General features: G+C 41.5%; 1 long non-coding RNA gene across 4 annotated transcripts in view; it reads right to left on the bottom strand.

Moving 5' to 3' along the window:
- Positions 1-12,158, bottom strand: part of LOC117086611 — a 180,543-nt gene that overhangs the window by 126,344 nt on the left and 42,041 nt on the right. The gene's annotated exons all lie outside the window — the stretch shown is intronic.

Raw genomic sequence — 12,158 nt, 5'->3', positions numbered from 1 at the left:
TCCCTCAGCTGCAGGTCTGTTGGAATTTGCTGGAGGTCTACTCCAGACCCTGTTTGCCTGAGTATCACCAGCAGAGGCTGCATAACAGCAAATATTGCAGAACAGCAAATATTGCTGCCTGATCCTTCTTCTGGAAACTTCGTCTCAGAGGGGCATCCAGCTGTATGGAGTGTCAGTCGGCCCCTACTGGGAGGTGTCTCCCAGTTAGGCTACACGGGGGTCAGGGACTCACTCGAGGAGGCAGTCTGTCCATTCTCAGAGCTCAAACACTGTGCTGGGAGAACCACTGCTCTCTTCAGAGCTGTCAGACAGGGATGTTTAAGTCTGAAGAAGTTTCTACTGCCTTTTGATCAGCTATGCCCTGTATCCAGAGGTAGAGTCTACAGAGGCATGCAGGCCTCATTGAGCTGCGGTGGGCTCCACCCAGTTTGAGCTTCCCAGCCCCTTTGTTTACCTACTCAAGCCTCAGCAAGGACAGATGTCCCTCCCCCAGCCAGGCTGCTGCCTCATAGTTCGATCTCAGACTGCTGCACTAGCAATGAGCAAGGCTCCATGGGCGTGGGACCTGCTGAGCCAGGCACAGGATAGAATCTCCTGGTGCACCGTTTGCTAAGACCGTTGAAAAAGTGCAGTATTTGGATGGCAATGTCCCAATTTTCTAGGTACAGTCTGTCATGGCTTTCCCTAGGAAAGGGAAATCCCCCAAACCCTTGTACTTCCCAGGTGAGGTGACTCCCTGCCCTACTTCAGCTCACCCTCCATGGGGTGCACCCACTGTCCAACCAGTCCCAGTGAGACAAACCAGGTACCTCAGTTGGAAATGCAGAAATCACCCATCTTCTGTGTCGAACACGCTGGGAGCTGCAGACCGGAGCTGTTCCTATTCGGCCATCTTGGAACGGACTCTGAGTCAGACTATTCTGATTGCCACTTTGCTTCTGCTGTCCATTACAGTAGCTACACCCTCCTTGCCTTTGATGGTTGAGTGCCACCACTTGGCCCCTGCCACCTTGGGATCCAATTATTCCCATTGTATTTAAATGTTGTAGTTGAGTGACTGTGGTTCCCACTGTTAGATCTGACATATTGCTCTTCTCTGAAGAGCAATTACAGGGCTCTCCAAAGATGCAGGTGCTGCCCTCACAAATCTATTTCACAAGGCATTGGTCAAGAGTCTATCTTCTGGACCCTCCCAGCTGGGATGAGTAGGTCTACAGTGACTAATTCACCCTACCATCCCAATCTCCCTAAGCCTTTGGATCCCTTCCTCTATATTAAACCAAGGGAGATCAGGCATTTCCAGCTCACTCACAATGGACAATCTTTCAATACATATTTCAGCTGGTTAATACATAACCAGCCAACCAAATAAACCATTAGAACCTTTTTTAACTCCCAAGCTGCAACATTAAATGCTGAGTCCCTACTTAGTGGGCCCAAATCAATAAATTCATCCTGATCCAACTCATATTCCTTACACCAATGTCCCACACCCTTAATATCCATTCCCATGCCTACTCCCCAGATTTCTCTATATATAGATTAGAAAACTCAAGCATTTCTTTTCGAGTGTACTGCACCTCCTCATGGGTCACAGTCTCAACCTCACCTCTAGGGGCCTGCCAGGACTTTAGTGTAGTTATAGGTCTAGAAACAAAAAGGGGTGTTGGTGGTGGCTCCTGAGGAGAATCAACACACTCTTGCTTGGCAACTGCCTCAGGGGAGGTCATCACTGATGCCTCAGGCAGCGCAGGGTTTATCTCCTCAGACAAAGGTGGAAAGGCTAATGGCAGCATGGGTCAGGGAGGGGATGTTGCCACTACTGAGGATGGGGAAGCTGTTCTTTCTGGCAAAAAAGGTTCATCAGAGTTTACAAACTCAGTGTCCCCAGCTTCATCAGGGTCCTCCCACACATCCCCATTCTAAGTTGCAGGGTCCCATTCTTTTCCATTAATGCCCTCACTTTAACAGTAGACACCTAGTGAGGCTGTGTATGTGCCTTTCATCGCAGGTCAGCTACTTGCATGATAAGAGCTTGTGTCTGTTTTTCCACAATTTCAGCTCTTTCTTTACAGGAGATAAACTCTAACTCAGGGCAATCTTAGCAGACTTGAGGCTCAGTATCTGCTTCTGAAGCTGGGAGATAGAAACCCTGAATTCATCATTGTCTTTCACCACTTTGTCCACTGAACTTAAGAGCAACCAACCAGCTTCATTATGTTCCTTGATTCCTCACATATGGTCAAAGCTATTATGTATAGAGTCACTAAACTCCTTGCCTCTCATGAGCGATGAATCAGGAGTGTCAAATGCATGTATTTTGCATACTCTCTAAACAGTTCATGCCAAGGACTATCAGTGTTCTCCATATTATTAGAAGTACAGTCCTTAGCATTTTGGGGTCTAATCATATTAAACAGCCAACTCCAAAAGCCCCAAAACCAATGAAAGAACTCCATCCTTAATATTCTGTTCCTCTAGAGACACTCCTGATACCAAAATGTATATTGGTCAGGGTTCTCTAGACGGACAGCACTAATGGAATATATATATACACACACACATATATAAAGGGCAGTTTATTAAGTATTAAATCACATGATCACAAGGTCCCACAATAGGCTTTCTACAGGCTGAGGAGCAAGAAGAGACAGTCCGACTTCCAAAACTGAAGAACCTGGAGTCTGATATTCAAGGGCAGGAAGCAACCAGCATGGGAAATAGATGTAGGCTGGGAGGCTAGGCCAGTCTTTCTTTTCACATTTTTCTGCCTGCTTATATTCTTGCCACACTGGCAGCTGATTAGATTGTGCCCACCCACATTAAGGGTGTGTCTGCCTTTCCCAGCCCACTGACTCAAATGTTAATCTCCTTTGGTAACACCCTCACAGACACACCCAGGACAAATACTTTGTATCCTTCAATCCAATTCAGGCTGACACTCAGTATTAACCATCACAGGGTCTCAAGAGTCCTCCCAACCTAGTCCTGCAGTTCTCTTTAGGAGGATTATGAAAGACAATTCGTGTTCAGGTGAATCTGCTGAACTTATTTATTCAGCTTTAATATGTACCAACTTTGTGCCAGGTCTTGAAACAGGAACGGGAAAGCCAGAGAATAAAAAATGCAGTTTCCGCATTTAAGAGTCATAGCTTCAAGAAAATGCAGTTGTTTTAGTTTTCAGTGATGTCAAGTCAGGAGGGTGAGAGAAAAACTGGAAATGTTAGCTTTGGAGAGTTATAGGCAGATACCGGAGGAAACCAGAATTCAGGATCCAGTCCAAATTATAGGTAGATAACAAAACCTCAAAGACAATGAACAGAACTAGAATCTAATAATAGGTGCACTGTAGTCTTCTGATGAAACATAATTTTACTCTATAGTCACTCCATTTCTACCAAAGATAATCACAATAAGATGAATTTGTTCACAAAATAAGTCTAGTCTCACTTAAACTTGGCCTGATTATTTACATAACTGCAGCATGAATAGTAATTGAACATGGAGGCTCTTTTCCGTAACTTCTTTGTTTTCTTATTTTTTTATGAGATGAGGTCTCACTGTGTTGCCTCAAGGCATATCTCAAACTCCTGGCTAATCTCAAACTCCTGGGCTCAAGTGATCCTCTGGCCTTAGTTTTCCAAGTAGCTGGAATTACAGGCACATGCCACTGGGCCTGAATTATAGGTTCTTTTAAAGTTTGCTTTGCTGGAATTTTTCATGAAAAATCTCAGATTAGACTTTTAAAAGCCTCTTGAGGCTATGAAGACAAGCCAAGGGCTTGCTATCAGGCTTCACTTATAATACTGTCAGAAGCATTCAAACCAGAGTGATTCCATCTTGAATAGAGGCTGGGTAAAATAAGGGTGAGACCTACTGGGCTGCATTCCCAGGAGGTTAGGCACTCTTAATCACAGGATGACATAGGAGGTCAGCAGGAACGGTATCACAAGATACAGGTCATAAAGACCCTGCTGATAAAACAGCAGTAAAGAAGCCAGTCAAAACCCACCAAAACCAAGATGGTGATGAAAATAACTTCCGGTTCTCCTCACTTCTCATTATGTGCTAATTATAATATTTTAGCATATTAAAAGACACTCCAATCAGTGCCATGATCATTTACAAATGCCACGGCAACATCAGGAAGTTACTCTATATGGTCTAAAAAGAGAAAGAGCTCTCAGTTCCGGGAACTACCCACCCTATCCCCAGAACACTCATGAATAATCCATCCCTGTGTAGCACATAATCAAGAAATAACCATAAAAATAGCCAACTACCAGCCCTCGGGGCTGCTCTGCCTATGGAGTAGCCATTCTTTTATTCCTTTACTTTCTTAATAAACTTGCTTTCACTTTATGATCTTACCCCAAATATTTTCCTGTAAGAGATCCGAGAATCTTTTCTTGGAGTCTGTATTGGTACCCCTTTCCGGTAACAATACCTACAGATTTGGATGAATTCTTCTCTTGTTGAGATCCTCAAGATATCCTAGGGTCCAGGGCCTGCTGGGAAGTGACATTCCTTTCTCACCTGTAAGGCCTGGAACCCTGTAAGCCGGGTATCAGTCCAGTTTTTCCAAAGGGAAAAGAGATTTATTGGCATTAAAAAATCCACCTTCGTTTCTTTTTTAAATTTTTATTTTATTTTTTTTGAGACAGGGTCTTGCTCTGTCACCAAAGTTGGAGTGCAGTGGCGCCATCTCAGCTCACTACAACCTCCACCTCCCTGCAACTTCTGCCTCCCAGGCTCCAGCCAACTTCCCACCTCAGCCTCCTGAGTAGCTAGAACTACAGGCATGCCTTACCATGCCTGGCTAATTTTTTGTATTTTTTTTGTAGAGACGAGATTTTACCATGTTGCTTAGGTTGGTCTAGAACTCATGAGCTCAAGCAATCCACCTGCTTCAGTCTCCCATAGTGCTGGGATTACATTACAGGCATGAGCCATTGGGCCTCAACCTTAGTTTCTTGAAGCCGCTTGTGATAGAGACAGTAGACAGTGAAGATTCCCCAGTGAAACCCCATCTTCAGGCCTAAAACAGCCTGAAGGCTGAAAGATTGGACTGCTGGTCCCAGATGAAAAACACAACCCAGAGGGAGAAATGCCCCTGTTTCCCAACCTTTCCTAACTGATTCTTTCTGAATAATGCCCACACATGTGCACTGGAGGAATAGGGTGGAGTGACCAGGAATTTGCACCTTACGGAGGGGGAGGAGTCTGGCTTTTCAGCTCGTGTGTGGCGACCTGATATTCAATCCGCGAGGTGGGAGGCCATTGGCAGGACACCTCTCACTTTGCTGAAAGTTTTTTTTCCTTTTTGCCCAGTAAATTCCACTGTCCTCACCCTTCAGTATGTCCACATGCCTAATTTTTCCTGGTCGTGACACAAGAACCCAGATTTAGCTTAACTAAGGAGCAAAAATTCTGCATCACTTGGTCATATCTGACCTATACATATTCTCAAATACGACATTCCAGTCAAAACCTTGGTTATAAAACCAATGCTTCCAATTATGTTCTGTTACAAAGAGAACAGATCCTTATTGAACTTACATAAATAATTATATTGCCACGAAAGAAGGATAGTCACTAATAGCTTCTGAATTCTGGACAGGTCAAGTAGGGAGAAAAAGTAATTGTACTTTGTTCATAAAGGAGTAATCTACCAAGTTGCTATAAGCAATAGGTAGTCTGAGAGAGAAGAGAAATTTTCCTTAAATCTGGAAAACAAAACCAGCAATGATTCAAATAAAATGTCATGAGTTCACTTAGTCTCATGTAACTAATTCTTCTTCTGCTTGATTTTGGGTCTAGCAATTTTATGAATCCAAGAGTTTCCTTATTAGAGTTCTGGAAATCCTTACCCAATACAAGGTATAACGAAGTTACCAGAAACCTGAACCTATCCGTTATTTTCATGAATCTCCTTGAAGATGAAATACTTTCAGATTACACTTACTTGTAAATGTAAGGTTCTTGTATCAGTTCGAATACCGTCTCAAAAAAAAAAAAAAAGAAAAAAGAACTGCCAAAAACCGGGTAATTTATAAAGGAAAGAGGTTTAATTGACTCACAGTTCAGCATGGCTTGGGAGGCCTCAGGAAACTTACAATCATGGCAAACCGTGAAGGGAAACCAAGGCACCTTCTTCACAAGGCAGCAGGAAGGAGAATTGCCAAGCAAAGGGGGAAAAGCCCCTTATAAAACCATCACATCTTGTGAGAACTCACCCACTATCATGAGAATAGCATGGAGGAACTGCCCCCACTATTCAATTACATCCACCTAGTCTCTCCTTTGGCTCGTGGGGATAATGGGGATTATGAGGATTGTCAGGCCTCTGAGCCAAAGCTAAGCCATCATATCCCCTGTGACCTGCACATATACATCCAGATGACTGGTTCCTTAACTGATGACATTTCACCACAAAAGAAGTGAAAATGGCCTGTTCCTGCCTTAACTGATGACATTACCTTGTGAAATTCCTTTTCCTGGCTCATCCTGGCTCCAAAGCTCTCCCACTGAGCACCTTGTGAGCCCCCCCACCCCTGCCCACCAGAGAACAACCCCCTTTGACTGTAATTTTCCTTTACCTACCCAAATCCTATAAAACGCCCCCTTCCCCATCTCCCTTTGCTGACTCTCTTTTCAGACTCAGCCCACCTGCACCCAGGTGAAATAAACAGCCTTGTTGCTCACACAAAGCCTATTTGGTGGTCTCTTTACATGGACGCGCATGACAGGCATTATGGAGATTTCAATTCAAGATGAGATTTGGGTGGGGACACAAAGCCTAACCATATCATTCTGCCCCTGGCCCCTCCCAAATCTCAGGTCTTTTTTACATTTCAAAACCAATCATGCCTTCTCAATACTCCCCCAAAGTCTTCATTCATTCCAGCACTAACCCAAACGTCCAAGTTCAAAGTCTCTTTGAGACAAGGAAAGTGCCCTCCACCTATACGCTTGTAAAATCAAAAGCTGAACAACTGATTTACAGCCCTGTTGCCACGGGTGAGACCGCCAGCTGGCCCATTACTCAATACAACCATAACAACCAGATATGCAGACCTCTATACCCTACCCCTCACGTACTTTGTTGTCCAGCCCAGCCTGTATAACCTACCCCCAATATCAATTCTTGCACTTTGCCTAATAAACATCCCAACCTTTTCAGAGAGGCAGTGAGGGAATTCTCTTTCTTGTGCTGCCACCCTTATCCTTATGCCCATGCATAAGCTCCAATGAAGTCTCAGGAAAACTCTTTGGGCCTTGTGTCAATTTCTATTGCATTGAGAGCCCAAGAACCTATAATACGTAACAAGCCTAGGCAATGCAGTATGAACTCCCTGGAAAAAATTTAAAGAAAAAGAAAAGGAAGAAGTTGGTGTAAGAACCAGGCTGGGACGAGAGAAGGGTATGTCTTATGTTAAGGAATTCAATTTGGGATTTTAAAGAATAATTCTTTAAGATAGTCCCCAAATCCCTATCTAGATGCCTCTCCTTTGCCTGGTGAAATAAGTCAATGGAGTTTGCTGAAAGATCAGCCACAGGATATGATCACAAAAGGCAGAGGAGTGAGACAAAGAAAGAGCTAAACGGTTAGTCTACATGATAAAGAATCAAGAGTGAAACTCTGTCTCAAAACAAACAAACAAACAAACAAAAAAGAATCTAGAGTTTCCTGAAAAAACTTTCAGATAGAGGGATAGGACCTTGCAACCCCGTAAACTGGAACCCACGGTGGGAAAGTGGGGTTGGGGAGATGAGAATGACTGAGGAAATGAGAACAAGGAAGTGTAACTGTTGGTGCTCGCTTATCCTCATTACCACTGCCCATGCCCACCTGCCCCTGCCACTGCCTACCTGCCCCTGCCACTGCCTCCAAAGAAGTTTTTTGGTAAAGGAGTGCACTACACAACTACCATATGTTAGTGATAGTTTGTGGGAATTTAAAACAACACCAAAACCAATGCTATATCCCACATTAGTTGGGAAGAGGACAGGTGGAAACAGGAGGAAGGATAAACTGAGATGGAATTTAGTAGGGGCACAGGAAACAAAGGGCAAAGACCAGGAGAATTCACAGAAATAGAGGAATAAGGGGATGGAGCTCCAAGTACTTTCATTTTAGTATAGTGTGGTCATCCCCCCCCCCACACATACATACATATACAAAAGGCGAGTGAGCTGGAGTCATCTGAGAGCCCAAAGCATGATTGTGTTAAATCAAGGTGTCTCTAAACCGGTTTGAACTTCTGAATGGATTCCCTACTGTTAGGGGCTTCTTCCTGTCACCTAAATCCTTTACAGAATACAAGTCCTTTGCCAAGTGTATACTCTGCAAATATCTACTTCAAGTGTGTAGTTTGCCTTTGCTCCCATTATGGTGTCTTTTGAGAAACAGCAGCTCTTATTTTTCTTGTAGCCCAATTTTTCAATGTATCAATAAAGTATGATGAATACTTTTTTAATGAAGTTTTTGCCAACCCCAAAATCATATTCTCCTATGCTTTCTTCTGAAAGCTTTGTTAGTTTAACCTGTTACATTAGGTCTAAAATTCTTCTTGTGGTTTTTGTAAAGAAGAAGGGTTCTGGATACATTTATTTTACTTATAGATATCTGATTGGCACAGCACCATTTATTGGGAAGACCATAAGCATTGTACTATAATAATACCTTTATAAAAAAAAAATCAGTGGTGGTCTAAGTCTTAGAATCCAGTAGTAATATCTACAGATCTTCTTCAAGAACACCTTTGCAATACGTGGCACATTTGTTTTTGCATGTATTTTAGAATCAACTTATTTGTATATAAACCTGCTGGGAGTTTGATTAGGATTAGATTAAATCTATCGATTTGGGGAGAACTAAAATCTTTACAATAGTGAGTCTTCCAACAATTATCATGATATAACCCTCCATTTATTTACAGCTACTTCAAAAGGTCTTTTACATATTTGATTAGATTTATTCTAAAGTTTTTAATTTTTTGAAAATAGTATCTTCTTCCTTTTTTCTTTTTTGTTACTTTGTTGCTAATATCAAAAAATTTGATTTTTTGTATGTTGATCTCATTTCACAAAATTGTTAAATGTACTTATAGTTATTCTATATTAATAACTACAATTCTTTTTTTCCTTTTTAAATTTCAGTAGCTTTAGGGGTACAAGTGGTTTTTGGTTACATGGATTAATTGTATAGTGGAAAGTCTGAGACTTTAGTGTACCTGTCACCTGAGTAGTGCACACTGTACCCAATATGCAGTTTTTTATCCCTCATCCTCATTTCACCCTTCCCCCTTCTCAGTCTCCAATGTCCATTCTACCACTCTGTATGCCTTTGCATACCCATAGCTTAGCTCCCATTTATAAGTCAGAAAATACAATATTTGTTCCATTCCTGAGTTACTTCACTTAGAATAATGACCTCCAGCTCCATCCAAGTTGCTGCAAAAGATATCATTTCATTCTTTTTCGTGGCAGAGTAGTTCTCAATGGTGTATATATACGACGTTTTCTTTATCCATTCATCAGCTGATGAACACTTAGGTTGGTTCCATATCTTTGCAATTGTGAATTGTGCTGCAATAAACATATGTGTGCAGGTGTCTTTTTTTGAAATAATGACTTATTTTCCTTTGGGTAGATACCCTGTAATGGGATTGCTGGATCAAATGGTAGATCTACCTTTTTTTTTCTTTGAGACAAGGACTCAGTCTGTCACCCAGGCTAGAGTGCAGTGGCATGACAGTGGCTCACCACAGCCTTTACCTCCTGAACTCAAGCAATCCTCCCACTTCAGCCTCCTGAGACCACAGCTCATCTCCTAGCTGGGACCACAGGGTGGCAACACCAGGCCTGGCTAATATTTAACTTATTTGTTTGTAGTGACATGGTCTCACTATGTTGCCCAGGCTAGTCTGGAACTCCAAGGATCAAGCAATCCTCTTGCCTTGGCCTCCCAAAATGCTAGGATTACAGTTGTGAGCCACCGCACCTGGACTACATCTACTTTTAGTTGTTTGAGAAATCTCCATACTATTGTAAGAGACAGTACTAATTTACATTTCCATCAGTAGTGTATAAGCATTTGTGGCTGGGTGAAGTGGCTCATGACTACAATCCCAGCACTTTGGGAGGCTGAGGTGGGAGGATCCCTTGAGCCCAGGAGTTCAAGGCCAGCCTGGGCAACATAGTGAGACCCTGTCTCTACAAAAAAATTTTTTTTTTTAATTAGCCAGGGATGGTGCCACATACCTGTAGTCCCAGCTACTTGGAGGCTGAGGTCGGAGCATCACTTGAGACCAGGAGCTTGAGACTGCAGTGAGCCATGTTCATGCCACTGCATTCCAGTCTGGGTGACAGAGTGAGACCCTATCTCCAAAACAAAACAAAAACAAAAACAAAACAAAACAAAACAAAACAAAAAACACATCATTCCCCTTTCACCACATCAATGCCAACATTTGTTGTTTTTTGACTTTTCAATAATGACCATTCTGGTGGGGGTAAGATGGTATCTTATTATAGTTTTAATTTGCATTTTCCTGATGATTAATGATGTTGAGCATTTTTTCATGTTTGTTGGTCATTTGTACATCTTCTTTTGAGAAATATCTGTTTATGTCATTTGCCCAATTTTTGATGGGATTGTTTTTTTTCTTACTGATTTGTTTGAGTTCCTTGTAGATACTGGATATTAGTCCTTTTGTTGTCTGCATAGTTTTCAAATATTTTCTCCCATTCTGTGGGTTGTCTGTTTACTCTGATTATTAGTTTTGCTATGCAGAAGCTTTTTAGTTTAATTAGGTCTCATTTATTTATTTTTGCTTTTGTTGTATTTGCTTTAGAAGTCTTAGTCATAAATTCTAGGTTTTCCTAGGTTTTCTTCTAAATTTTTATGGCCTCAAGTCTTAGATTTAAGACTTCAATCCATCTTGAGTTGATTTTTGTATATGATGAGAGATAGAAATCCAGTTTCTTTCTGCTACATGTGGGCATCCAATTTGCCCAGCACCATTTATTGTATAGGGTATCCTTTCCCTAATTTATGTTTTTGTAATGATTTGTCAAAGATCGGTCGTAAGTATGTGGCTTTATTTTTGGGTTCTCTATTATGTTCCATTGGTCTATGTATTTACTTTTATACAAGTAGCATGCTGTTTTGGTTACTCTAGCCTTATAGTACAATTTGAGGTTCGAGTAATATGATGACTCTAGATTTGTTCTTTTTGTTTAGGATTACTTTGGCTATTCAGGCTCTTTTTTGGATTCATATCAATTTTGGGATCATTTTCCTAATTCTGTGGAAAACAATGTTGGTATTTTGATAGGAATTACATTGAATCTGTAGATTGCTTTGGGCAATATGGTCATTTTCATGATATTGATCTCTTCAATCCATGACTATGGGTTATATTTCCATTTGTTTGTGTCATCTATAATTTCTTTCAGCAATGTTTTGTAGTTATCCTTGTAGAGATCTTTCACCTCTTTGGTTAAGTATCTTCCTATGTAATTTTTTCTTTTGCAGCTATCGTAAAAGGGATTGAGTTCTTGATTTGAGTCTCAGCCTGGTTGGTTTTGGTGTATAGCAGTGCCACTGTTTTGTGTACATTGATTTTGTAATCTGAAACTTTACTGAATTCATTTATTAAATCTAGAAGTCTTTTGGAGGAGTCTTTAGGGTTTTCTAGGTACACAGTCACATCATTGGAAACCAGGGATAGTTTGACTTCCTCTTTTCCAATTTGGATGCCCTTTATTTCTTTTTCTTGCCTGATTGCTCTGGCTAGGACATCCAATAACTAATTCTAATATTCTTTCTGTGGTCTTTTGAATTTTTATAAGTACAGCATGTTGCTGACTGAAAATTTCTCTTACTCCCACTTCTTTTTATATGTGGTAAATTATGTTGATTTTTTTCTTTTTTCTTTTCTTTTTTTTTCTAATTACACTTTAAGTTCTGGGGTACATGTGCAGAATGTGTAGGTTTGTTACATAGCTATACATGTGCCATGGTGGTTAGCTGCATCCATCAACCTGTCATCCGTATTAGGTATTTCTCTTAATGCTATCCCTCCCCCAGCCCCTGCCCCCCAAGAGGTCCCGGTGTGTGATGTTCCCCTCCCTGTGTCCATGTGTACTCA

Source organism: Trachypithecus francoisi, unplaced genomic scaffold (genome assembly GCF_009764315.1).
Source record: "Trachypithecus francoisi isolate TF-2019V2 unplaced genomic scaffold, Tfra_2.0 Lachesis_group10, whole genome shotgun sequence".
Lineage (NCBI taxonomy): Eukaryota > Metazoa > Chordata > Mammalia > Primates > Cercopithecidae > Trachypithecus > Trachypithecus francoisi.
This window is presented reverse-complemented; position numbering and strand designations above follow the sequence as displayed.